Consider the following 24,774-nt stretch of genomic DNA (forward strand, 5'->3'; position numbering starts at 1 on the left):
ACACCTCAGAGGCAGACAGGCTGGCTGTGTGCAAGGTAGCAATAAGTGACAGAAACACCTAACTGTGATCCACCCTCTGTCCTCTTGTAGTTGTTCTATCTTCTGTGGCACACTACTGTTTCTCAGCACAAATGAATCATGGACTGAACCAGGGAACATGGCATTCAAATGTGTGTTGTACTGGTCTACAGTAGACACCAATTGAATGTTCATGAAGTGAAAGTTCTTCCAGTTCTCCACATCCCTGTTCTCTTGTGTTGCCTGTGTATATCATCATCATCTGGCGAGGGAGCTGAGGCATTGGCGAGTGGGGATGCAGTGGCCCGCGGTATCCTCAGAGGCAGAGTCGTCCGACGCCAAGGGGACCAGTGGGCTGGAGGGCGAGGGGAGTACCACAGGGGAAGCAACTACCACTGGAGGTAGTGACTCCAATACCTTCTCTGATGGGGGCTCCCTGGCAGTGGCAGACCCTAATGGGCCCACCCCTACTGTGTCATCTTCCACCACTCCCCATGCCATCACCGCCCTCCCATTTGCTCCCCACCGAGATGCCTGTGCCCGCTCACCCAGAAGGGAGGGTGTCTCCTTCACCCCAGGCACCTCTTCCCCTGCCCCAGTCACCCTGCTGCCCTCACGGAGGAGACTATTGACCTCCTGAGAACCATCTCTTTAGGGCAGACAACCATCAGTAATGCCATTCAGGGGCTAGCATCAGAGATGCAGCAGACCAATGCCTATCTGGATGGCATTCATGGTGCCGTGTCTGGCCTACAGAGATCTTTTCAGGCTCTGGCCTCTTTGATGGCAGTCAGTGTCCCCAGTCATTCCGTCCCCCCTCCAAACTCCTCTACCCCTTCCAGCACCCCACTCCCTTCACCCATCCAAAGCACACAATCTGACAGGCAGGCACACACCTCAACACACAAGAAGCACACTTCCAAACACAAGCACCACACCTCCCACCACAAGCATTCACACAGCCAACATACACATTCACACACAGCAACATCCACTTACCCCAGTGTGCCCACCTCCTCCGCCTCCCTGTCTGTCCCCTCTACATACACACCCCCAGGCACTGCACCTTCATTCACAGTTGCTGACCCTATTCCTGCAGTCACCACAATAGCACACATCCATACATGCACCCCAGACACCACACCTGCACTCACCACAACTACTTTAGTTGGCACATGCAGCACACTCACCAGACTTGCAGACACCCAGAAGACATACATTCACACTGGCAGCCTGTCTTGTCCCACTGTGTCCACCCCCTCCTCCCAAGAAACTCAAACGCAACAAAACCCCCACCCATCACATATCCACCACACCTCAGCATACTGTCCAGTCACCTGCACCCACACACGCACACCTACACCACTTACAACCACACCGTCTGCATCCACTCCCACGCCTTCCTCCAGGCCCAACCCAATTACACCAAAGAAACTTTTCCTCTCCCATACTGACCTATTCCAACAAACTGGCCCACCCCGTCTCTTCCCTAAATGTGAACACCTCCTTGCCCTGTCCACTCCTTCCACGTCACAGCCCGCCCCTGTCCACCCTTCACATTCCCGTGCCCCCTCCCCAGAGAGGAAGAAGCCCGTGCTGAGTCTATTCCATCTGGCTCCACCCGGTCCAAGCACACTCCCCCACATTCCAAGGCCAAACCCAAACCCCCTCCACCTTCCGAACGCAAATCTGAGCCCTACCCCCCTCGCAAATCCCCTTCCCCACCAGCCCTTCGTCTGTTCCCTAAGGTGCCTGGATGCCCCATTATTGTCCCTATGTAGTGGATTACCGTAGCACTTGTGGGAGTCAGGTTGGGGCCATTGTGGCCCATGGGACTTCTACTATTATGGACTGGCCATTTACTTTATTTACAATTTGTTTGCTCAGAGAGCTAAAATAAAAGTTAATGTGTGGCCTGTGTTTTTGGAGGCACACTCAGGGTTATATGTCCGAACCACGAGTGCTTCAATCACCCATGGCTCAACAACGAGGTCGGAAGAACGACCTTGTTCTTATCACTAATGCCTTTACCACAAATGCCTTTACAATGATTTTTCGTTGTAAACGCATTCCTGGTAAAGGCATTAGTGATCAGCATGCACGGTTCCAGCATGCTTTCCCCTTAGCCCCCCGCCCCCAAAAATTACTGTGACCCCCATCCCCACAACTACCCCAACCCCAAATTACCACAACCCCAACCCCCCTCCCCTAAAACCTAAACCACCCCAACCCCCAACCCACCCCTTAAACCTAAGCCCTGACCCTCCCACCCCACCAAACCCTAATCACCCCAAGCGCCAGTCCCAGCCCAACTTACCTCCTCCTTCACCGCATCATCTCCAACTCCCTTCTTCTGTACCTTAACCACGCATGTACGTGGTTCAGACATGCGTGGTTAAGGTACAAAAAACAGGAAGTCATGGAAAATGAAAGCGTTGTTTTTTTTTTGTTTTTCACGACTTCGGGGTTTTGGAGTCGTTGTTCCGGGTGTTTCCCCACACTCAGGATCCATTGTCTCTTGTTTCATTGTTTGGGGGTGTTGGGCACATGTATGTACTTTGTGCAAGTTGGATTTGCCTTGTGTCGGGTAAGTACCTCTTGCTGTGGGGTGTATGGCTTGTGCTGCTGTGAAGGGTTGTGGGAGTGTTGCAGGGTGGGTTGAGTGGGTGGGTATGTAACTGTGCCCTTTCTTGTCTTGTTTCGTAGGTTGCGGTACTTACCGTCATCATCTTCATCGACAGTCTCGGTCGTGGAGGTATATGGCAAGGAGAAGGTCTGGCATGATCTGCAGCTCACTATCCATGTCTGCTTCGGCGTGTTGTGTGAGCCTCCGGTGAGTGTTTCCTTATTTTTGGTTCGTTTCCGCCTGGCTTTGCGTGGCGGTGGTTCCCGCCCCGGAACTGACAGCGGTCTAGTGGTTCAGTATTTAATGGGCAGGTAGGGCCTTTCCGTTGGCCTGTGGGCAGGATCTGCCGTCGTTGTCGGCACTCCTCTGCTGGCGGTGGGTGGTTTTCAGGATGCCTGTGTTTCAGTTGGTTCATTATTTGGCGGTGTGGACCGCACCTCCGTTGGCGGTTTTACCGCAGCTGCCGGCAGTGCGGTGTTTACCACTGTATTCATAATAAGGGCCTATGTTTACTTAGGAACATGAAGGTTTAACCAAGAACAGAGATATGATTTAACCCTAATCCCTGGGGATGCTGACAGATAACGCAGGAGGCACCTTGGGGGTTCCCGACAGTCCTCCCCTCCAAGGACCCTCTCAAAGGGCGGGGCTTGGAAGGGTGCAGGAGATGGAATTTTTTAGTAATACATGGAGCATGAACTATCAACGCTGGTTCCCAGGAATTGTCCTCAGGCCCATAGCCTTTCCAAGCCAATAAATAGTGTAGAACACCAAGGACGTGCATGGAGTCAAGAATATTGGCCACTTCAAATTCCCATTGCCCGTGTACTTTTACCGGGGGAGGTGGTGGGGCATCGCGGGTATCAGGGGACTAGGGATGGTGTAACAACACATGAAACACGGGGTGTACCTTGAAATCACCTGACAATATCAGTTCTACTACCACAGGATTGATGATTTTGGCAATAGGAAAGGGGCCTAGAAATCGGGGGGTTAATTTTCTGGATCCTGCAAGATGGAGATTTCTTTATGAGAGCCACACCTGATCTCCTATCTGATAAGAGGGAGCAGGTCTCCTTCTTTTGTCTGCTTGTTTTTTTTACTTGAGCTTGGTAGAGTTTTAACTGGTGTTGTACTTGTTTTTGAATCTCCTTAAACTCTTTATGGTGTGTCTGTACTGATGGGACTCTTGTGGATGTTTGGGCCACAGATATAGGTGGCATTCTTAGGTGCAGACCAAACAAACAGTAAAATGGGGCCATGTAGACACTGCTGTTATATACAAATTCAACAAGAGGTAAAGCGGTATCCCACTCAGTAGACCATGTGTCAATGTAACATCTCAGGATTTGCTCCAGCGATTGGTTGGCACGTTCCGTCTGCCCATCCGTTTGTGGATGAGATACAGAGAACGAGCGGACGTCCATACCGACAGAGGAACAGAAGCTACGCCAAAACCGTGATGTGAATTGGGGGCACGATCGGAAACAATTGTGGTGGGCAACCCATGAAACCGTACAATGTGTTGGACTAACAAATCAGAGAGCTTGGAAGCTGTAGGGAGGCATTTTAATGGAACAAAATGAGTCGTTTTAATTAGGTAATCTACAACCACCCATATGACAGTGTGTCCATTGGAAGCTGGGAGATCAGAAATAAAATCCATACTTATGGTATGCCATGGGGCCACCGGAATTGGCATGGGAAGTAACAATCCTGTGGCTGGACTATGTGGGGTTTTAGCCCGAACACAGGTGGAACAAGTCTGGACGTGGCTTCTGACATCTTGCACAAGTGTGGGCCACCAAAACCATCTTTGATAGAGATCTAACATCTTTTTCTCACCCGGGTGACTTGCAAGGACAGAATCATATCCCCACTGTAACGCTGTATCCCGTAATTCTTTGGTAGGGACGTATAACTGATCAGCATGATATAGTAAACCCTCTTTCATACACATCAGTTGAACAGGGAACCTTGTGTTGGGCTACCCGTATTTTCTCAAGGAACTCTTGGGAAGTACACAGAGACACCATTTTTTCGGAGGGTATATTGCTTCTGACCTGTTCTAGCGCAACATCAGAGGAGAAACCCTTCCTAGACAACGTGTCTGCCTTTTGTTGTGTATTACCGGGCCTATAGGTGATTACGAAGTCAAACTCATTAAAGAATAGAAGCCAGCATAATTGACGAGGTGTCAGGGACTTGGCCACTTGAAAAAACTGTAAATTATGGTGATCTGTGTAAATAGTTATGGTGTGTCTAGCTCCCAGTAGGTGGTGACGCCATTCCTGGAAGGCAAGCTTGATGACCAGAAGTTCCCGCTCCGCCACCGTGTAATTTTGCTCTGCGAGTAGCAATTTCTTTGAGAAGTATGCTATTGATTGGAAATGCCCAGACTCAGGATCTCGTTGGGACAAGACACAACCCACTGCCATTTGGGAAGCGTCTGCTTCAACGAAAAATGGCTGAGGAGGGTCAGGATGATGGAGAATGGGTGCTTCAGTGAATGTGTTTTTAAGATGTTGGAAGGCTTTCTCAGCTTCTGCATCCCAGAGGAACTTAACCCCCTTTTGTAGGAGACGAGTTATGGGAGATAATACAGTAGACAAGTGGGGTATAAATCTCCGATAAAAATTTGCGAAGCCCAAAAACTGCTGCACTTCCTTGATATATCTTGGGGCTACCCAATCCAGGATGGCCTGTACCTAGGACCTATCCATGTAAATTCCATTGGGAGTGATCACATATCCCAGGAATTCTACAGTATTAGCGTAAAAAACAAATTTTTCCAGCTTGGCGAAGAGATGATGCTCACGAAGCCGTTGTAAAATCAAATCATAAACATTTATAAAGTGCGCTACTCACCCGTGCGGGTCTCAAGGCGCTAGGGGGAGGGGGTTACTGCTGCTCGAAGAGCCAGGTCTTGAGTAGTCTCCGGAAAGCGGAGTGGTCCTGGGTGGTCCTGAGGATGGTGGGGAGGGAGTTCCATGTCTTGGCCGCCAGATAAGAGAAGGACCTCCCACCCTCCGTGGTGCGGCGGATGCGAGGGACGGCAGCGAGAGCGAGGTTGGCAGAGCGAAGAGGACGGGTGGGTGTGTAGAAGCTGAGGCGACGGTTGAGGTATTCGGGTCCCTTGTTGTGGAGGGCTTTGTGTGCGTGGGTGAGGAGTCGGAAGGTGATCCTTTTGTTGACGGTAAGCCAGTGCAGGTGTCTCAGGTGGGCAGAGATGTGGCTGTTGCGGGGTATGTTGAGGATGAGGCGGGCGGAGGCGTTTTGAATTCGTTGCAGACGTTTCTGGAGTTTAGCGGTGGTTCCTGCGTATAGGGTGTTGCCGTAGTCCAGGCGGCTCGTGACTAGGACGTGGGTCACGGTCTTTCTGGTGTCGGCGGGGATCCAACGGAAGATCTTTCGGAGCATGCGGAGGGTGAGGAAGCAGGAGGATGATACGGCGTTGACTTGTTTGGTCATGGTGAGAAGTGGGTCCAGGATGAAACCGAGGTTGCGTGCGTGGTCTGAGGGGGTCGGAGCGGTGCCAAGGGCCGTGGGCCACCAGGAGACGTCCCAGGCGGTCGGGGTGTTTCCGAGGATGAGGACTTCTGTTTTGTCTGAGTTCAGTTTCAGACGGCTGAGTTTCATCCAATCTGCAACGTCTTTCATTCCATCTTGCAGGTTGGTCTTGGCGCTGGTGGGGTCCTTGGTTAGGGAAAGTATCAGTTGAGTGTCGTCGGCGTAGGAGATGATGATGATGCTGTGTTTGCGTACTATGTCGGCGAGGGGGCTCATGCAGACATTGAAGAGAGTCGGGCTGAGCGAGGAGCCTTGTGGGACGCCGCAGATGATCTCGGTGGGGTCTGAGCGGAAAACCGCTTTTACATGCCATATATGTTCCTCAGTGGAAGATGAATAGATCAAAATGTTGTCTATGTACACCACTACACAGATATCCAGAAACTCCTGCAGCACTTCATTGATGAAAAATTGAAACGCTGCAGGAGCGTTACACAACCCGAAGGGCATCACTGTGTACTTGAAGAGTCCGAATTTAGTTCGGAACACTGTCGTCCACTCATCCCCCTTCATCACTCGGATCAAGTGGTAGGCGCCCCGGAGGTCGAGTTTAGTGTAAATTGTCGACTGACGTACCTGATCCAAAAGTACCGGGATCAACGGAAGTGGATTCCGATTCTTTATGGTCACTTTGTTCACTGCACGATAATCTATAGAGGCACGATTCTTCTTGGGCACGAAGAACAAAGATGACAATACTGGTGACGTTGAATGATGAATAAAGCCCTTGGCCAATAGATCATCCAGGTAGTCTCGCAGGTATCGATTCTCAGAAAGAGCATACACCCTACTACATGGTAGCGTTGCTCCTGGAATCAAGTCTATACGACAATTGCATGACCTTTGTGGTGGCAGCTGGGTGGACCCACAATGCAAGGCTGTCACTAGTAATGGTTTGTCTTGGTAACAGGAGTGCCAGTAATGTTTAGAGTCTAATGTCACTGTCCTTGCTGCCCAGTCAATTTTGGGATCGTGTAACTGAAGCCAGGGTATCCCCAAAATGGCTCCAAATACTGAGGTCAAACTGAATTTGTTCTGTATGGTTGTTTGCACAAAGCATGGACAAGGGTGTTGTTTGATAAACAATAAGCCTGGAGGACAATTCTGAGTCATTCACAGCTCTGACTGCTTCTTTTCTGACAGTCGTAATATTTAGGGTTTTAGCCAAACCCAAATCTCAAAAGTTCCTGGGAGCCCCAGAGTCAAGCAATATGAGAATGACTTTACGAACCTGAGGGAACAACTCTAACGTCACAATAAGAGTTAGATGTCGAGGTACTGGGCTGGTGGTATTAGCCAGAAGATGTGAGACCATATTTAAAGAAGCGCTCAATAAAACGGTCTCAGAAGTTATCGAGCCAGCAAGATTTCCGCCTGGTCAGGAAGAGAGAATTCAGGCATTGTTACCACTCCAATGGCTTTCTTTGGAGTAGTAGGCTTGTTAGGACATTCCCGAGCAAAATGCCCTACCTTACCGGAGTATAAACACAGTTTAAATTTTTTCCTACGTTCTTTCTCTTCCTTAGATATTGGGCCCACACACTGCCAATTTGCATGAGCTCAGGTGCATCATGAGTGGGAATGATGGACTCCTTTTTCTCAGTTTTGAGCACCACTAAGCATGTGTCACCCCGGAATTTATCTCCCTTACGTTCACTCAAGCGATGATCCAATCATACCACCAGGTCAATGAACTCGGAACAGTCCATAAGAGGTTCCACAATTTGGGCTAGAACATCCTTGAGATCGTCGCGAAGGTCACAATAGAAGAGGGAGGTCCTCTTCACCTCGGGCCTCTCAGCCTCTGCCACAAACCAATTGAAAGATGTGATATAGGACAGTAGATCCTTGTTTCTCTGGTGCAAATTCAGCAACTCATTGTCACTGGCTCACAAGAAGAGGTGTTTGGCGAACAGTTTCCGCAAGGCTTCCTTGAACCGGTTGAAATCATACAGTATAGGGTCATTGCGCTCCACCAGCGGAATAGACCAATTAGCTGCATTGCCTTCCAAATAAGAGATAATAAAAGCTACCTTTGCAGCATCGTTGGGGAATGCAGCTGCCCGACACAAAAACTGTAGCTGGCACTGGTTATGAAAAATGTTGAACTTGGCACTATCTCCAAAAAACCTTTCTGGAGGAGCTAAGCGCACAGGGGTTGGTGTTGTGACCATTACCTGCATGGGTTGTGTGGTGGAAGTTGGTGGGCCTGAATTGGGCCAATGAACATGATTAGAAGGGTCAAACTGAGGTGGCTGTAGTACTGGAGGTATTTGTTTTAGTTTGACTCCTCCCCAGGGGGTGTCTTGTGGTTTATACCACTGTAGTTCAGTGTGCAACTCCAGGTTCTCTTGCTTTAAAGAAAGAACTTCCTTTTGTAATCCTGCTATGGCCCTAGTTAAATCTAATAAAGATGGAGCATCCTGATCAGCTGGTAAAACCTGTGCTAAACCTTTGAAAGTACCCATTGAGGAATCCATCGCACAGGCAACCCTGTATGTTATGGCTTGGCTTTATGTCAAGACGGGCCACTCACCTGAAAAGCAGGATGTCTGCAGGGGCGATGGTATGCCCCCGACCTCCCGGAACACTTCTTGCCACTTCCTGGCAGATGTTCAAAAAGGAAAAGGGGGTGGAAGAGAAAGATACAAAACACTGCCACGTCTTGCGGGTCCAGCCAGGCACCCTGTATCTTTGGGGGGACAGGTCGTTGTTGCCAGAGTGATAGTAGAGTTAGTGCACTCAAAACTGAATCTCTTTTTCTGATATGGGCATGGGAGCGGTAGAGAAACTCCTGGTTGCTCCAGCATTTTTCTTGGATAATAATTACTGTTGGCACAATTACTAACACTGCATTACCAAAAACCCAAACTACTGAGACACCAGGTCTGGCTTCACAGAGATTCACTGTTGCACACTACAAGAACTGTAGTTGCACTTATCATGCACAAGAAAGACAAGCAAGGGCATTAATTATATCAGATATAACTTTCCTAAATGCATTGGGTTAAACCAAAAGGAACAAAAACAATCCAAGAAATACAAATGTCCACTCTGGGTTAAAACATTTAGGGTGGCACAGTTTGGTTTGGTTTCACTCTGTGTGTGAAAAACCCTTCAAAAAGCAAATTCCTCAAACCTGAAGCACAGGCATGAATGACACAATTTAAATCCGAGAGTTATGCTATTAAAGGAAGAAAAGTCACGTAAATGCTCTTTTAAAATTGCACTCACTTTTTGTAGTACTTGAGCTAAAACAGATTTCCAAAGCACATTTAGGCAAGTAACTGCAATAATAGTGTAGAATGTTCAGAAATGCGTTTGTCTCTTCAAGATAAGCACTCTGCCAAAATACAAGGTCTGAAATACACCAGCTGTTCTAAGAAAGCGCAGCGCTCAAAGAACAAGCTCCCTGGAGGATACTAGTCACTGAGCTGCAGTCTTTTCCAGAGTGCTGGAGGAATGCCTGGTATCAGCTGGTACAGGTACAAAGAAAAGAATTGCCTCAAAAGTCCTGAATACGAGGATGACAGCAGGGGCTGGACTGCCAAATCAGATGCTGCGATCAGCAAGCAAAACAAAGCCAAGCAGCGAGGGATGCTTCACTCTGCTATTTATAGCCAATCAGGAAAGCAGTTGAGGTTCCACATGTGGATGAGTCACCACACCCAATTAGAAGCACATCTCTACACCTGCTCACATTAGCAGACAAGCATTGGTAAAACAAGCATTGATAAAACCAATTGTGTAACACAGCACCTTATGTTTACTTAGGAACATGAAGGTTTAACCCCTTTTGTGACAGGGACGTAATGGTTACGTCCACCGGCACAGTGCTCCTGTTTTGAGGACGTAACCATTACGTCCTCTGCCTGGAGCTCGGAGGGGGCGCTAGCGCTCCCTCCGTGGGCTTCCCTCCCACCCCCCATGGCAGGGATGAAAGGGGAAGCCCTTCCACTCCCGACCCTACCGGTGACGTGTGATGACATCAGCGCGCATTCGCGCGCTGACCTCATCAGAGGCCACTTCCCCATTGCGCTGAAAGCTCAGCTTCCTGTGCGATCAGAAGAGAAATGCTCAGCATTTCTCTTCCATTCATGTGATGGGGGCCTGAGAGGCTTCAAAGGGAAGGAAAGGAATTTCCTTCCCTTTGAAATCTCTCAGAGCATTTCAGAAGCCGGATCGCTTCGCTTCTCAAATGCCCACTAGACACCAGGGATTTATTTTATAAGTAGAAATTGGCATAAAGGGAGCAACCCCTTGGGCAAGGGTCGCTCCCCAGGGGGAAAAAAAATTTCAAGGCCTTTTCTGCCACCCCGGGGGCAGATCGGCATATTGTTATTAGGTTGAAACCTCTATGCGCCAGGGATCATTTTTATTTTTTTTCCAGAGGTGGGGAGCCACCCCTTAAGCAAGGGTCTCTCCCCTAGGGGGAAAATTATATTTAGGCCATTTCTGCCCCCTTTGGGGGCAGATCAGCCTATTTTTAAGAGGCCAATCTACCTCCAAAGGGGGCAGAAACCACTAAACACCAGGGAGTTTTTTTTACGGCAATTTCACGCAAGGGGAGTGACCCCTTAGTCAAGGGTCGCTCCCTTGGGGGGGGGCAAATTTATTTTTGGCCATTACTGCTCCACCTGGTGGGCAGATCAGTGTATTTCTATTAGGCCAATCTGCCTCCGGGGGAGGCAGAAACCACTTAGGCACCAGGGATTGGTGTGTTTGTGTTTTCTTTAGGGGGCAGCCCCTTGGGTAAGAGTCGCTTCCCATGGGGGCACATTACTGTTGGCCATATCCGCCCCCTTTGGGGGAATATTGGCCTATTTTTGGAAGGCCCATCTACCCCCAAGAGGGGGCAGAAAGCCCACCTGAGACCAGGGAAGTTTATTTTTCCAAAATAAAAGGTGGGGGTATGGCCACACCCCTACCCCAAATAAATGGGGCCAAAGTTGTTCTGCCCACCAGTAGGCAGTTGGGGCAATTACCCCTGATCCACACCCCGGTGGGGCAGAAAATCTACTAGATGCCAGGGAATTAAAAAAAAAATAGTGGGGTGGTGGCTACCAACCAGTATGGGCCTGGTTCTGCTCCCACCCCAAGTGAAGGGGGTAACAGTCTTTCAGCTCTCCCCTGCACACTAAAACATCTTACCGCATAGCAAGCAAGAAGACATTTGATTATTTTGGGTTTTGGGTTTACATTTGGGCCATGAGAGCTTGGCTAACTCTCAAAATCGTCCCACTTATAATGGTGAGGGCTGCACTTTATGGACTTTGGGATGTTGCTATGTAGAACAATCCAGAAGACCTAGACACATCTGAAAACTAAACATCTGGGTGATTCCAGGGTGGTGTGTTTCACATGCACCCTGCACCATTTTCTTACCCACAATGACTTGTAAACCACCAACTTTACTGGAAATCACACATTTTCCCACATTTTTGTGATGGAACCTTCTGAAATCTGCAGGAATCCACAAAATTCCTACCACCCAACATTGTCTCATCTATACCAATAAAAATTCTGCTATACTTGTCAGCCTGAAAATGTTTTTTTCCAAACTGCCCTTTTGGACCCACTTTGGTTCCCCCTCAATTTTGACATGTTTTTGGCTCTTCCCTGTCACAAGCACTTGGTCCACCTACACAAATGAGGTATTATTTTTACCGGGAGACGGAGGGGCACGTTGGGTGGTATGAAATGTGTCCCAGTGCAGTGATCCCACACAGAAATGTGGGGAAAATGTGATTTTTTTAGCTAAATTTGAGGTTTGCTGAGGATTCTGTGTAAGAAAACAATGGGGGATCCACGCAAGTCACACCTCCCTAGACTCCCTCGGGTGTCTAGTTCTCAGAAATGTCTGAGTTTGGTAGGTTTCTCTAGATTTCTACTGAGCCCAGGACCAAAAACACAGGTGCCCCCCGCAAAAACAGGTTGTTTTGTATTTGAAAATGTTGATGCGTCCAAATAGTGTTGTGGGGCATTTCCTTTCGCGGGCGCTAGGCCTACCCACACAAGTGAGGTACCATTTATATCGGGAGGCTTGGATGAATGCTGGGTGGAAGGAAATTTGTGGTTCCTCTCTGATTCCAGAACTTTCTGTCACCGAAATGTGAGGAAAAAGTGTTTTTTTGGCCAAAATGTGAGGTTTGCAAAGGATTCTGGGTAACAGAACCTGGTCCGAGCCCCACAAGTCACCCCATCTTGGATTCCCCTAGGTGTCTAGTTTTCAAAACTGTCAGGTTTGCTAGGTTTTTCTAGGTGCTGGCTGAGCAAGAGCCCAAAATCCACAGCTAGGCACTTTGTGAAAAACAGCTCTGTTTTCTTTGTGAAAATGTGAAGTGTCCATGTTGTGTTTTGGGGCATTTCCTGTTGCGGCCGCTTGGCCTACCCACACAAGTGAGGTACCATTTTTATTGGGAGACTTGTGGGAACACAGAATAGCAAAACAAGTGTTATTGCCCCTTGTCTTTCTCTACATTTTTTCCTTCCAAATGTAAGACAGTGTGTAAAAAAGACGTCTATTTGAGAAATGCCCTGTAATTCACATGCTAGTGTGGGTACCCCCGACTTCAGAAATGTGCAAATAACCACTGCTTCTCAACACCTTATCTTGTGGCCATTTTGGAAATACAAAGGTTTTCTTGATACCTATTTTTAACTTTTTATATTTCAGCAAATTAATTGCTGTATACCAGGTATAGAATGAAAACCCATTGCAAGGTGCAGCTCATTTGTTGGCTCTGGGTACCTAGGGTTCTTGATGAACCTACAAGCCCTATATATCCCCACAACCAGAAGAGTCCAGCAGACGTAACGGTATATTGCTTTCAAAAATCTGACATCGCAGGAAAAAGTTACAAACTATAACGTCACCTGAATTCCAATATTCTTTTATTTCAGCTGTTATTTTCTGTAGGAAACACTTGTAGGATCTGCACAAATGACCCCTTGCAGAGTTTAAAATTTTGCATACTTTTCAGAAATATTTAGCTTTCTGGGATCCAGCATTGGTTTCTTACACATTTCTGTCACTAACTGGAAGGAGACTGAAAGCACAAAAAAAGTAAAAATGGGGTATGTCCCAGTAAAGTGTAAAAATTGTGTTCAAAAATTGGGTTTTCTAATTCAAGTCTGCCTGTTCCTGAAAGCAGGGAAGATGGTGATTTTACCACTGCAAATCCTTTGTTGATGCCGTTTTCAGGGAAAAAACCCACAAGCCTTCTTCCACAGCCCTTTTTTCAAATATTTTTGAAAAAAAACTAATTTTCGCTGTATTTTGGCTAATTTCTTGGTCTCCTTCCGGAGAACCCACAAAGGTTAGGTACCTATAGAATGCCTATGATGTTGGAAAAAAAGGACGCGAGTTTGGCATAGGTAACTTATGTGGAGAAAAAGTTAGGAGGGCCTAAGCACACACTGCACCAAATAGCAAAAAAAAGGCTCGGCACAGGAGGGGAAAAGGCCTGGAAGCGAAGGGGTTAACCAAGAACAGAGATATGATTTAACCCTAATCCCTGGGGATGCTGACAGATAACGCAGGAGGCACCTTGGGGATTCCTGATAGTGTGTGTCATAATATAGTGAACAGATATCCGCGGCGGTATGGTGCCGGCAGTCAGCATGGCGGTAAGTGGGTTTTTCCACCAATGTCATAATGAGGTCCTATATGTGGGGTGGTGCGGTGTGTGTCTGCAATCCTACTTTACTTATACTTTTGATGTATACACTATGTGTGGGGTGTAAGGGTGTGATTTAAATATATTATAGTGTGTGATGGGTCATCTATGAATAAATGTGTGATTGAGTGAGTGTGGGAGTGCATATTGATATTAGTTTGGATGTGTCACTATGCTAGTGCAACAGTGTTGTCTCAGGATGGAATATGTGAATACTGAGATAGTCTACCATTCATTCTTATCTCTGTACTAACCACTGTGATGTATCAACTAAAATAGCAACTCAGGTGGAAAATTAAGTCATTATTTGGTCATGCACATCAAAAATTGGCCTTGGTTTTGTGTCCCACAATGGGAATCTGCCTTGGGTTTATAGTTAGGGGGTAAGGTCTACAAGTGAGCCCATTTCTATGGCAATCTTGTGTAGGATGCAAGAGGCTACAATAATCTTGCACACAATTGATGAGGAATACTGGAGCTCCCCGTCGTACAGTCAAGCTATCTAAAGCAGAACATGGTGCATTCACCTAGTAAAGCATTTCAGTACATGTCACAAACAGCATGATTGACCAACTGAATAGATCCAGTGGCAGGCAAAATTGTTCAGTCAGTATATTTAGACATGTGCAGGGATGGCCTGAGATTGGGCAAAATGTGAATTGAGCTCCTGCTCCCAATCTGAAACCATGTCAAGGAGAAAAGACAGGATAACTAGATGTCTATACCCCGAGGTTTGTGAATAGCATATAAGAGTACATAAAGTAGTACTCATGGAGTGCATGTTCCTTAGTCAAAAATGATCTTGTGAACAGTCCCCATAATCTCCTGTATTAAACTGTGTGATTACAGGTTTTTGATCAACCCTAGATTAGTGGATAACAATGTACAGCAAGACATGATCAACCCCCAGTTCAAATTATCTACCAAATTCTTCAGCTTCATTACCAGGATAACCTCCAGGTTGATAGCACATTCCGTAAAGCTGGAAAATATAACATTCTTATAGGAAGGCCTTTCCTCTTCGTTCTCAGAATGTCATTACCTTACTTCAGGACCATAAGAAATAGACTTTTTAGTTGAGGGGGGGTGGGAGCCCCACTCAGCAAACACAATAATTGCCAAGGTGAAGCACAAATGTCACTAAATTAACTTGTGCCTCTTGTTAGCTTGGCAAAAGCAGTCAGGCTTAACTAAGAAGCAAAGTGTAAAGTAGTTATGCAGCCCACAAACAGTAATAAAGTGGCCGCACAACACAATTTAGAAAAATAGAGTACATTTTAATGAATAAAATTATACTTGAATAACAAATAGCCAATCCCTAGAAATGGAGATATTCAGTTTTAAAGCTTTAGGTAGATATAGCACCTAAAGGCACAAAGCACACGCATGGTCATCGGGTCAAAATAGATCAGGGAAAAGTGACAAGTTCAGCCCAACTGCGAAGTTTCAGTTTCAAAGTCCAGTGTAAAGAGTTCCATTCGCGTGCAGGAGGCCGCAAGGAGCAGGGATAGCATCACAGCTGGTTTTATCTGTAGTGCGAAAAGCAGGTCTGGCATTGTGGATGGTCATTGTTGTAGCATAAAGATCTGGTCTGGCATCACAGATGGTCATTGCTGGAGCTTCGCGTTGGTGGTTGCCTCGGGCTGTTGTTGTTGTAGCGTGAGGTGCAGATCTTGCATTGCCAATTGTCACTGTAAGACGCTGTAGCGCATAGAGTTGTGTCCGGTCATTGTGGGTGGCAGAGTCTCTGAAAGTCTGATTTATATATAACTGGGTCCAAACTAAGGTGACAAGGTGTGCAAACTAACAATGGATTGAGATGCAGCCCAAGTAATTGCTAGTGGTCGAGATTAATTCAAGCATTCCATCCATCACTTTTTTGGATACTTTAGTGTGTCACCCAAAGTGGGGCTGGTATGTTCAAACTTGGGTACAGTGCACATTGTGTTAATGGAACCAAGCTATATCCAGCTGGTGAGCCCGTAACTAGGGTGAAACTGTTCCTGGTTTGCTTGTGTTCTGGTTTGCTTGTGTTCCTAGCTTGGTAGTTTGGGCTGGATTGTTCCAATTCTGGTTGGAGCAAGACTGACTTGCATGTTGCTGGCTCCAAACTGAGGTGACATGGTGTGCAAAATAATAATGGATTGGGATGCGGCCTCGAATTAGTAATAGTGGCTTAGATTAATTCAAGCATTCAACCCATCACTTTTTGAATGTTTTAGTGTGTCGCCATAAGTCAGATGGCTATGCCCAGACGTGGGTCCTGTGCACATGCTGTCACTGGTACCAAGCTGTACCCAGCTGATGCACCTATAACCACGGCAAAATTGGTCCTGGGTGCTTGTGGTCTGGTTCAGGGAGGACTTGATTTGCCAGTTAGGGCTAGACTGCTCTGGATGGGGCAGGGTCAAGACTTATTTCAGATAGCTGGGTCCAAAATGAGATGACATAGGGCCTCATTACGACCCTGGCGGGCGGCGGAGGCCGCCCGCCAGGATGCCGCCCTACAAAATACCGCGCCGCGGTCAAAAGACCGCGGCGGGTATCACAAGTTTTCCCCTGGGCTGGCGGGCGGTTGCTGAAAAACCGCCCGCCAGCCCAGGGGAAAACGACCTTCCCACGAGGATGCCGGCTCGTAATCGAGCCGGCGGAGTGGGAAGGTGCGACGGGTGCAGTGGCACCCGTCGCGTATTTCAGTGTCTGCAAGGCAGACACTGAAATACTTTGCGGGGCCCTCTTATGGGGGCCCCTGCCGTGCCCATGCCATTGGCATGGGCACGGCAGGGGCCCCCAGGGGCCCGCGACCCCCCCTACCGCCATCCTGTTCATGGCGGCTTTCCCGCCATGAACAGGATGGCGGTAGGGGGGGTCGGAATCCTCATGGCTGCGGAGCGCGCTCCGCAGCCATGGAGGATTCACACGAGCAGCGGAAAGTCAGCGGGAGACCGCTGACTTTCCGCTTCTGACCGCGGCTGAACCGCCGCGGTCAGAATGCTCGTTGGAGCACCGCCAGCCTGTTGGCGGTGCTCCCGTGGTCGGTGGCCCTGGCGGCCACCGGCCGCCAGGGTCAGAATGACCCCCATAGTGTGCAAAATAATGGATTGGAGTGCGACCCTGAGTTATTACCAGTGGCTGAGATTAATTCAAGGATTCCATCCATTACGTTTTTGTATACTGGGTAAACTTTCTAAAAGTGGCATTTTCTTCAGTGTTTTTAATTTATTCTGATATAACCCAAATGTCTTCTTCTTTGTGTGTTCCATTCTGCACTAGAATTACATGCTTCAACATTGTTGAAAATCTGCTCACATGAAAGGTGCTAACCTGGTTCTTATTTCCACTTAGAATGACTCCTTACTTGTTAGGGATCTTATGCTAGATGATTTTTCCAAACATTTCCAAATTCCCTTCTCTATCTTCATCACCAAAATCCCAACATTTGGTCAACCAAAAATAGCAACATTTCTTGAATAAAGATGTCAACACTAACAATATTGCCACTTGACTTGTATCCAGCTTTCTCTCTACTTTCTAACAGGATGCCAATGATGCTTCTAATTATTTCAGTTTCATCATGATTGTGATTGTTAATAATATAGCACTAGTAAAGGGAAAAGAAAAAGCACAAAAGATCAGCCTTCTGGTATAGCGAGCAAACTAATTGTGAAAAACTTCTAAAATCAAGTGGACATACCTTGTGACATAATCTCACTAGAATTAATATTAAATTCCACTAGGTTCATAGAACATCCTTTTCCAAAAATGAGTTAAATTCATAGCTATTAGAGGTAATGACCACTAAACCTAAAACAACAACTGAAGAAGCTCTTTTACATTATTAATTCAGCCATGAATCCTGAGGCAAAGCTCATTGTGGCCGATCCTGTAAAGGAATTTGTTTAGTTTTTCAACTCTAACATCACTAAAATCAAATTGATTGAAGTTTCCCTGCCTCTTAATCCTAACTCTCATTGTCCTAAACTGTGTTGAAAATCTTCTAATAATTGATCCCTTTTCAGTAAATGTATATTAAAGTTCCCAAAGCAAAATCACCAATAGAACAAATTAGATAATGAGGCACAATTTGATTACTGAAAGCATGGAAGAACATGCAGTATACTTATAGTATAAGAGTATAAGTCTTGTAACAATACTATATTGTAGGTTTGTGCAAGTATATCAATTGTCATAAGTCAACAGATGTGAGATATCATACATGTACCTATAGTTGTAATTTTAGCAGAAAGCAAAATACATTTTTTGTATCTGACTGAAATAATCACGTACCTTTTTGATCAGTGAAAAAAAGAATACAAAAAGAGAAACAGAAGGAAAAAGCAGAGGTAAGCATAAGGGAAAAGATGAACTCAGATATGGGAGGGTTACCAAGTGGTTTGGTTATAGCATGGAGAAGTGGGTTTGTGTCAACTACTCAGGCTAAATGCATGGAGAGAAGAGTTTATTTCGGGGGAGGATTTTTTACCAAAAGCTGATTGGTAGGGCATCATGGCCTGGGCCTTTAAAACTGAGTATGAGTCTGAGAGCTTGTATGATGTCTTTCCTTTCTGCTTAAAGAGTGTTAGTTGGACTCAGATAAGTTCTTCGGTATATTGATTTTTAAGAATTCCAATCATGCCTCCTTGGAGGAATACATATTTGGGTTATATAATGTGGCACAAAAGTCCTTAAATATATTACGTATGCCTTTAGTTTTTGTTCTAACTGCTCCAATAGTGTCTTTAATGCAACAAAATGATTATTATTTTTCAATTTCACGACAGCGGTAAGGGACATCTCTGCTTTACTGAGGTAGAGGATTTTGTTTTCCTTTCTGAATGTGAGTCCATAAATGAGCTTGATTGCTGAAGATTATGTTATGCTCATATTGGAGGCATTTCAGAATATTTAAAATATTTAAAATTTAAGAATCCTTGAAATGTCTATAGAGTAGTAGCTTTTCTTTTATTCCATTAGCCAGTGTGTCTAGTAAGCATTTCATTTCTGTTTTTTTCCTGACCATGTGGCTAATCATATATCCCCATTGGGAGCATTTAAGAGCATTCCAAAGAATCATAGAAGAGGATACCAGGTTCACATTTTCTTGCTTTAACTCTTGTTCTAGTTCACAACATCTGAATCACTCTCTAAGATTTCTACAGATCACTACGGCATGGTCAGAGATCAAAATAGGTTTATTTGAGGAGATTTATGTTTCCTCACATAGAAAAGCATCAATTAGTCAATAGTCAATTGTCATTAAACTTCGGTGTAGAAGTGAGAAGAAAGTAAAGCTGTTCCTGGTGAAGTTATATACTGTCCATACATCCGCTAGGTCATGGGAGGTACATGGATTGTGCAAAATTTTGTGAGATTTGAGAGGTCTGTTTTTAAGTGCCAATCGTCCACCCCCTCCCGAGAACGATTTGTGATGCCAGGGGAAGTACAGATAGTTTTGAATTTAGTGAAGTCCAAAATTGAGGTGCACTTACTTTCGCAGCATTAATATATAGGGTATAAATTTCTGTTTCACCATTTTGAGACTGGAAATTAACCATCTGCCTTTATCATTATCTTGTTCAGAGACAATTATCAATAAGCCAGAGTTTTTCAAAATGAGATATTTTTGGATATTACCACCAAGCAGGCCACATCTTTGATCCAGCCACTGTACATTGATAGGGTTTCCTTGTAACTATTTACCTTATTTGGAGAATTACTGAGTCACCATTAAGATTATTGAAGTAATCATGGGTTTTCCTTCTTTAGGCAGGTGGTTAAGGCCTTTAGAGTTCTCTGCCGGCATACTTTTGCAGCCGCTCAGGTCTCAACTGGTGACATTGGCATGGGCAGGCAGCCCTGGGGGTGTGGGAGATAATGGCACTCCCCTTTGAACAAGGAGAGCTGGGATCACCTAATATGGACTTGTATTCAGTTTGTGCACCACTGGCTCTACCCAACACAGTTCCTGGCCCACACAGCACCCAAGCATGACCACATTGCCCCAGATGGTGCTGTACATGCTGCCCAAGCTACTGAAGACACAGATTAATACTGTGGCCTGCACAGTGTGAGCGTGGAATGAACTGAGGCAGAGGGTACAGTTGAATTTCCAATATGGCCCTTCGGTACAGATCATTGGCCGCTCCTCCCTCCCTATCCCCCTTTACGCCGGCACCCATAGCTGGCTGTCTTGGCTGCAGCTGATGTCCATGGGAGCTGTATACCTGGAGGGTATCTTTATGGCCCTGCAACAGGCTCTACAGTGACCTGTGGTTAGACTACTGGACACTTTCACTTACTATCAGCTATGAGCTCCCCCCATGTTTCACATCTGAAGGCAACTCTTACAGACCCATCTCCACCCAAGCTGATCATAAAAGTCTATGCAGAAATGCAGGAAACCGCACAGTTGCGGGTGCATAGGGCCCGCCAGTTGTGGCTGCGGACCTTGAGACTCCCCTCACTAAGGAGCAGTGGAAATACTCTTGTGCCCAGGCCAGGGCCATGTCTCCCAACTACAGGCTGCACTTAGTGCATTTCAAATACCTGCATAGGCTCCACTGCACTCCGGAGAAGGTGCACAGGATAGGCCTGATTGATGATGCAAGATGCCTGTGCTGCACCATGCCATGCACCCATTTTTTGCACCTGGCGTAGGACTGTCCAGGCATGCATCACTTTTGAGACACAGTATTAGATGCTACCGACCAAATCACTGGGCATGCTAATTAACCCACAGAACGAGGTGTGCTGTGTGCTATGACTGCTGTGGTGAATTCAGCTGTGTTACTGGTGGCTGTCTCTCTGACAGGTGGAATTATTTTCCTTTGCTCGACCTCTCTCTGCCCCTGTTTTGGGAAAGTGTGCTATATAATTGACAGTGAGGTAATTTTGCGGACAAATTGTGACATACATACTGGCCTTATATCAGTTGTATTTTTTCCTTGCCAAATCTCAATAACAAGAATGACAAAAAAAAGCTTTTAGTGTTACGCAGGAGCACCTTAAAGGAAGTCATAACGTGAAAGTCCAGAAATTATATTCAGGTATTATATATTGTTTGGGTGTATCTTTTTTCCATTCTTACTTCCTGGCAGAGTATCCACAGGTCCAGAGGTGTACTGAGGTGGTGGTGCCTAAGTGTCAGAACACGGCTGGTACACGAACTAGGCCCTGCCCCAGCTAAGTTACCTGCACGCTCATTATTACCATTGTGTGACAAACCATCTTGTGGGAAAGCTCATGAAGCCACCTACAAAGCCAATTGGTGGTCTTGTTGCTCGTTTTCTTATTAAACTGTTTTATTACCTTATGATACATCTGATGGTATCATTTGGCATGTCTCGCATTTTTAGACAAATGTTTGTTGGTCCATATAGTTGTGTGCTAGAGTTGTGCTGCTTCATTCTCTATTGTTTTGTACTAGTCTGTAGGAGACTACAATTCCCAGCAGGCTGTACAGCCACCATCCTGGGTGTGGCAGTTTGGGTGTGGCACCTAGTATAAAACTGGCCCGCTCAACAACTGATGCTCTCTATCCTTTTCTGGATTCCTTCCTGCTGATTCCCTATGCTAATTTCGTTCCCCTCTGCGAGGCTCCAACTTAGAAGAGCCTTTTCCTCTTCACCTCCAGTTTTATCGCGGCTCCAATAAAAAAGCGTCTTCTGTCTTCCTGGGCGTATCCTCCTCTTCGGTGGAGTGTGTGTGGTTTCCCATTACGTGCGATCACAGAACAGGTCGTGTTCTGCATGGTAAGGCCATTTATTGCTAAGGCACATGGAGTGTTAATGTTTTAACCTGAACTAACATATGCGCAAGGTTTGTTTTACTTGGTGTTTTAAGATTATTGCAGAGCGAACTGCGACTAACTATTAATGCACCATTTCTTGAGTTTCTTAATATTTTGGGTATTCCCGTGGAGTGTATATAGGTTTACGAATCTTTGAATCACATTGAAATCACAAGTGTGAATGATGGTATAATTTGTATGAAAGCGAGTGCAGTGAATTCATTTAGAAATTGCGGCACAAATCTTGTGATTGAAATAGAATTGGCAGCAGAGATTACTAGAGTTTGGTTTCTTTGATGAGGACGACTCATATTTGTCCATAGGAAAAGACGTTTATAAAAAGTGGTAAGTTAATCCCGCTCTGGGATATTTACATATACAAGTCTTCTGGAATTGCTATGAATGAATAGTAAGAATATTCAGAGTTGTAAGCTTATTTTTTCTTACTGGTCTCCTTCCCTGCTGACCCCATCCTACACCCTTACCCTCATCAGATCACTCCAAGAATCTGCGCTATAAGAGCATTCAGATTTGGAGGTATTTGGTGGTGGGCCCTGTTGAGCTTCATACAGATGCCAAGGAATTGTTGCTCCACCTGACAGAATAGTGAGGCCATGAATTAAACTCCTCCTGGTCTGTACTGAATCTCTCCATGGCTACCTTAGATGATGTAATGAAAGTAATTACACAAATCCAAAAAGGTATTCTGGAGTCCAAAACAACTGCAGTGTTGCTTGCAGATAGAGTAAGTCAGTTATAGCAACAAGTGGGGAGTGGACAGGGAGGTGCAAGTTTTTCGCAAACACAGCGTGCCAACCAACAAACACCCACTAATATCGCAGTGAATATACCAACACAAATCCCTTTAGCCCCTCCTGAAAGATTTTCTGGGGATCCAACCAAGGTGCAAATCTTCCTAACCCAAGTAGAACTACATTTTACCTGTAGGCCAGCCGCCTTTCCTGATGCCCAATCAAGAATTGCATTTTTAGTATCATACCTATCCGGAGATGTAGCTGCCTGGGCAGTTCCATTAGTACGACATGACAGTCCCTTATTATACCACTGGCAAAGGTTTGTGGGAGAGTTCAAAAAAAGTTTTTTGTCGCCTATCTGTGACTCTATCTGCGGACATGGAAGTATCTGGAACTAAAGCAGGGGAACAAAGATTTGATAACTTATCTGTCTCAATTTAATCAGCTGATTGCTGAAAGCTCTTGGCCTGAAGAAAAGAGATCAGCTTTGTTCTAGGACTGAAAGATAATTTAAAAGATGTCTTAGCACAGATAGACCCACAACCTAATACCTCCACCGAATTAATCAATCTCACCTTAAGACTTGATCATCGTCTAGCTGAGAGAAAGGGGGACAAAAGGAAATCCGGAAGAACAGGTTGGCGATCTGAGAGGTCAAAGACACAAACAATGCCACTTAAATCAAGTATAGAGCCCATGGAAATTGGCACTCTCAGACAACCACTATCGAAAGAAGAGAAAGACTTGTGTAGACGTAATGGACAATGTCTTTATTGCGGTTGCAAAGGCCACTTTGTCAAGGAATGTACAATAAAGCCCAAAGGGAAATATTTTAGCGCAAAGAAGGTGAGTTCCACTTCCACAGTGGAAACAGTGACGGAAATCTAGAATACTAAAGAAGTGAGGAAGGTAACGTCTTGGGAACACTCGCGTTCCCTTCAATCAACTCATGAGCAACAAATTACAAGTCTCATTTTTATCTAACTGTGTCATTTGCAATTAAAAAGAACTCGCACATCTTGCAGGTATTGATCGACTCAGGTGCCACTGGTAATTTTGTGGATCTCCAAACAGCTCAAAGGTTAGGTATCCAGTGTATGCACAAAAGAACTCCTAAAATAGTCCAAGCAGTTGATGGTAAAGTGATATCTGGATGACCAGTGACTATGAGAACAGGCCGATTCAAAGGACTTGCCGATCAACAAATGACATCGAATGTATTCAATGTGATGTCATCCAATCGCCACAAAACGGCTTTATTTTGGGAATGCCATGGTTGGTGTTGCGTAACCCTGATGTGAACTGGCAAACAAGAGAAGTACAGTTTTCCTCTCGCTATTGTACCACTCTCTGTTTTATCCAATCCAATCCGGGAAGAATTACAAGTCCTATTGCACAGATTGCCACTGCAGCAGAGATAGAAATGGAGTTACCTTCTCAATACCTTTGAACATGTTTTCAGTAAACAAAAAATAGCTACTCTTCCACCCCATAGGTCATATGATTGTCAAATTGATCTACTTCCAGGATCTTTGGTACCCAATTGTAGAATATATGCCCTTTCTGAAAACGAAAATAAATACTTACGACAATATCTAGATGAATATCTTGCCAACAGGTTTATTCGCCCCTCGTGCTCACCTGCAGCTTCTCCACTCTTCTTCATACCAAAAGCTAACAAAGAGTTAAGAACATGTATTGACTATAGAGCGCTGAATAAAATCACAGTGAAAAACAAGCATCCTCTTCCTCTTATTCCGGTGTTGCTAGATCAAGTTGAATCAGTAGTCATATACACAAAACTAGATCTGTGAGGTGCTTATCATCTAGTTCGCGTTAGAGAAGGGGATGAATGGAAGACCGCCTTTAAAACAAGGTATGGTCTTTTTGAATATTTAATCATGCCTTTTGGTCTTTGTAATGCCCCAGCGGCATTCCAATTTTTCTTAAATGATGTGTTGCGAGATTTTTTGGACCACTTTGTTATAGTCTATATAGAAGACATATTCATATATTCAGAGTCTGTGGCGGATCATGAAAATCATGTAAAACAAGTCCTATGGATTCTAAGAAAACATTCCTTGCATTATAAACTGAGCAAATGTGAGTTCCATGTTACCAAGGTAGAATTTCTGTGCGTAATTCTAACACCCGCTGGTATTCAAATCACTGAAAAGAAAATACAAGCCGTAACAGAGTGGCCTACACCAAAATCTGTAAGAGACGTTCAGTGTTTTTTAGGATTTGCTCATTTTTACCGGCGCTTCATTAATCATTTTTCTTAAACAGTGGCCCCTATTACCAGATTGCTTCGGTAAAAAAAAAAACAATTGTTTG

The sequence above is a fragment of the Pleurodeles waltl genome, chromosome 1_2 (assembly GCF_031143425.1).
Source record: "Pleurodeles waltl isolate 20211129_DDA chromosome 1_2, aPleWal1.hap1.20221129, whole genome shotgun sequence".
Taxonomy (NCBI): domain Eukaryota; kingdom Metazoa; phylum Chordata; class Amphibia; order Caudata; family Salamandridae; genus Pleurodeles; species Pleurodeles waltl.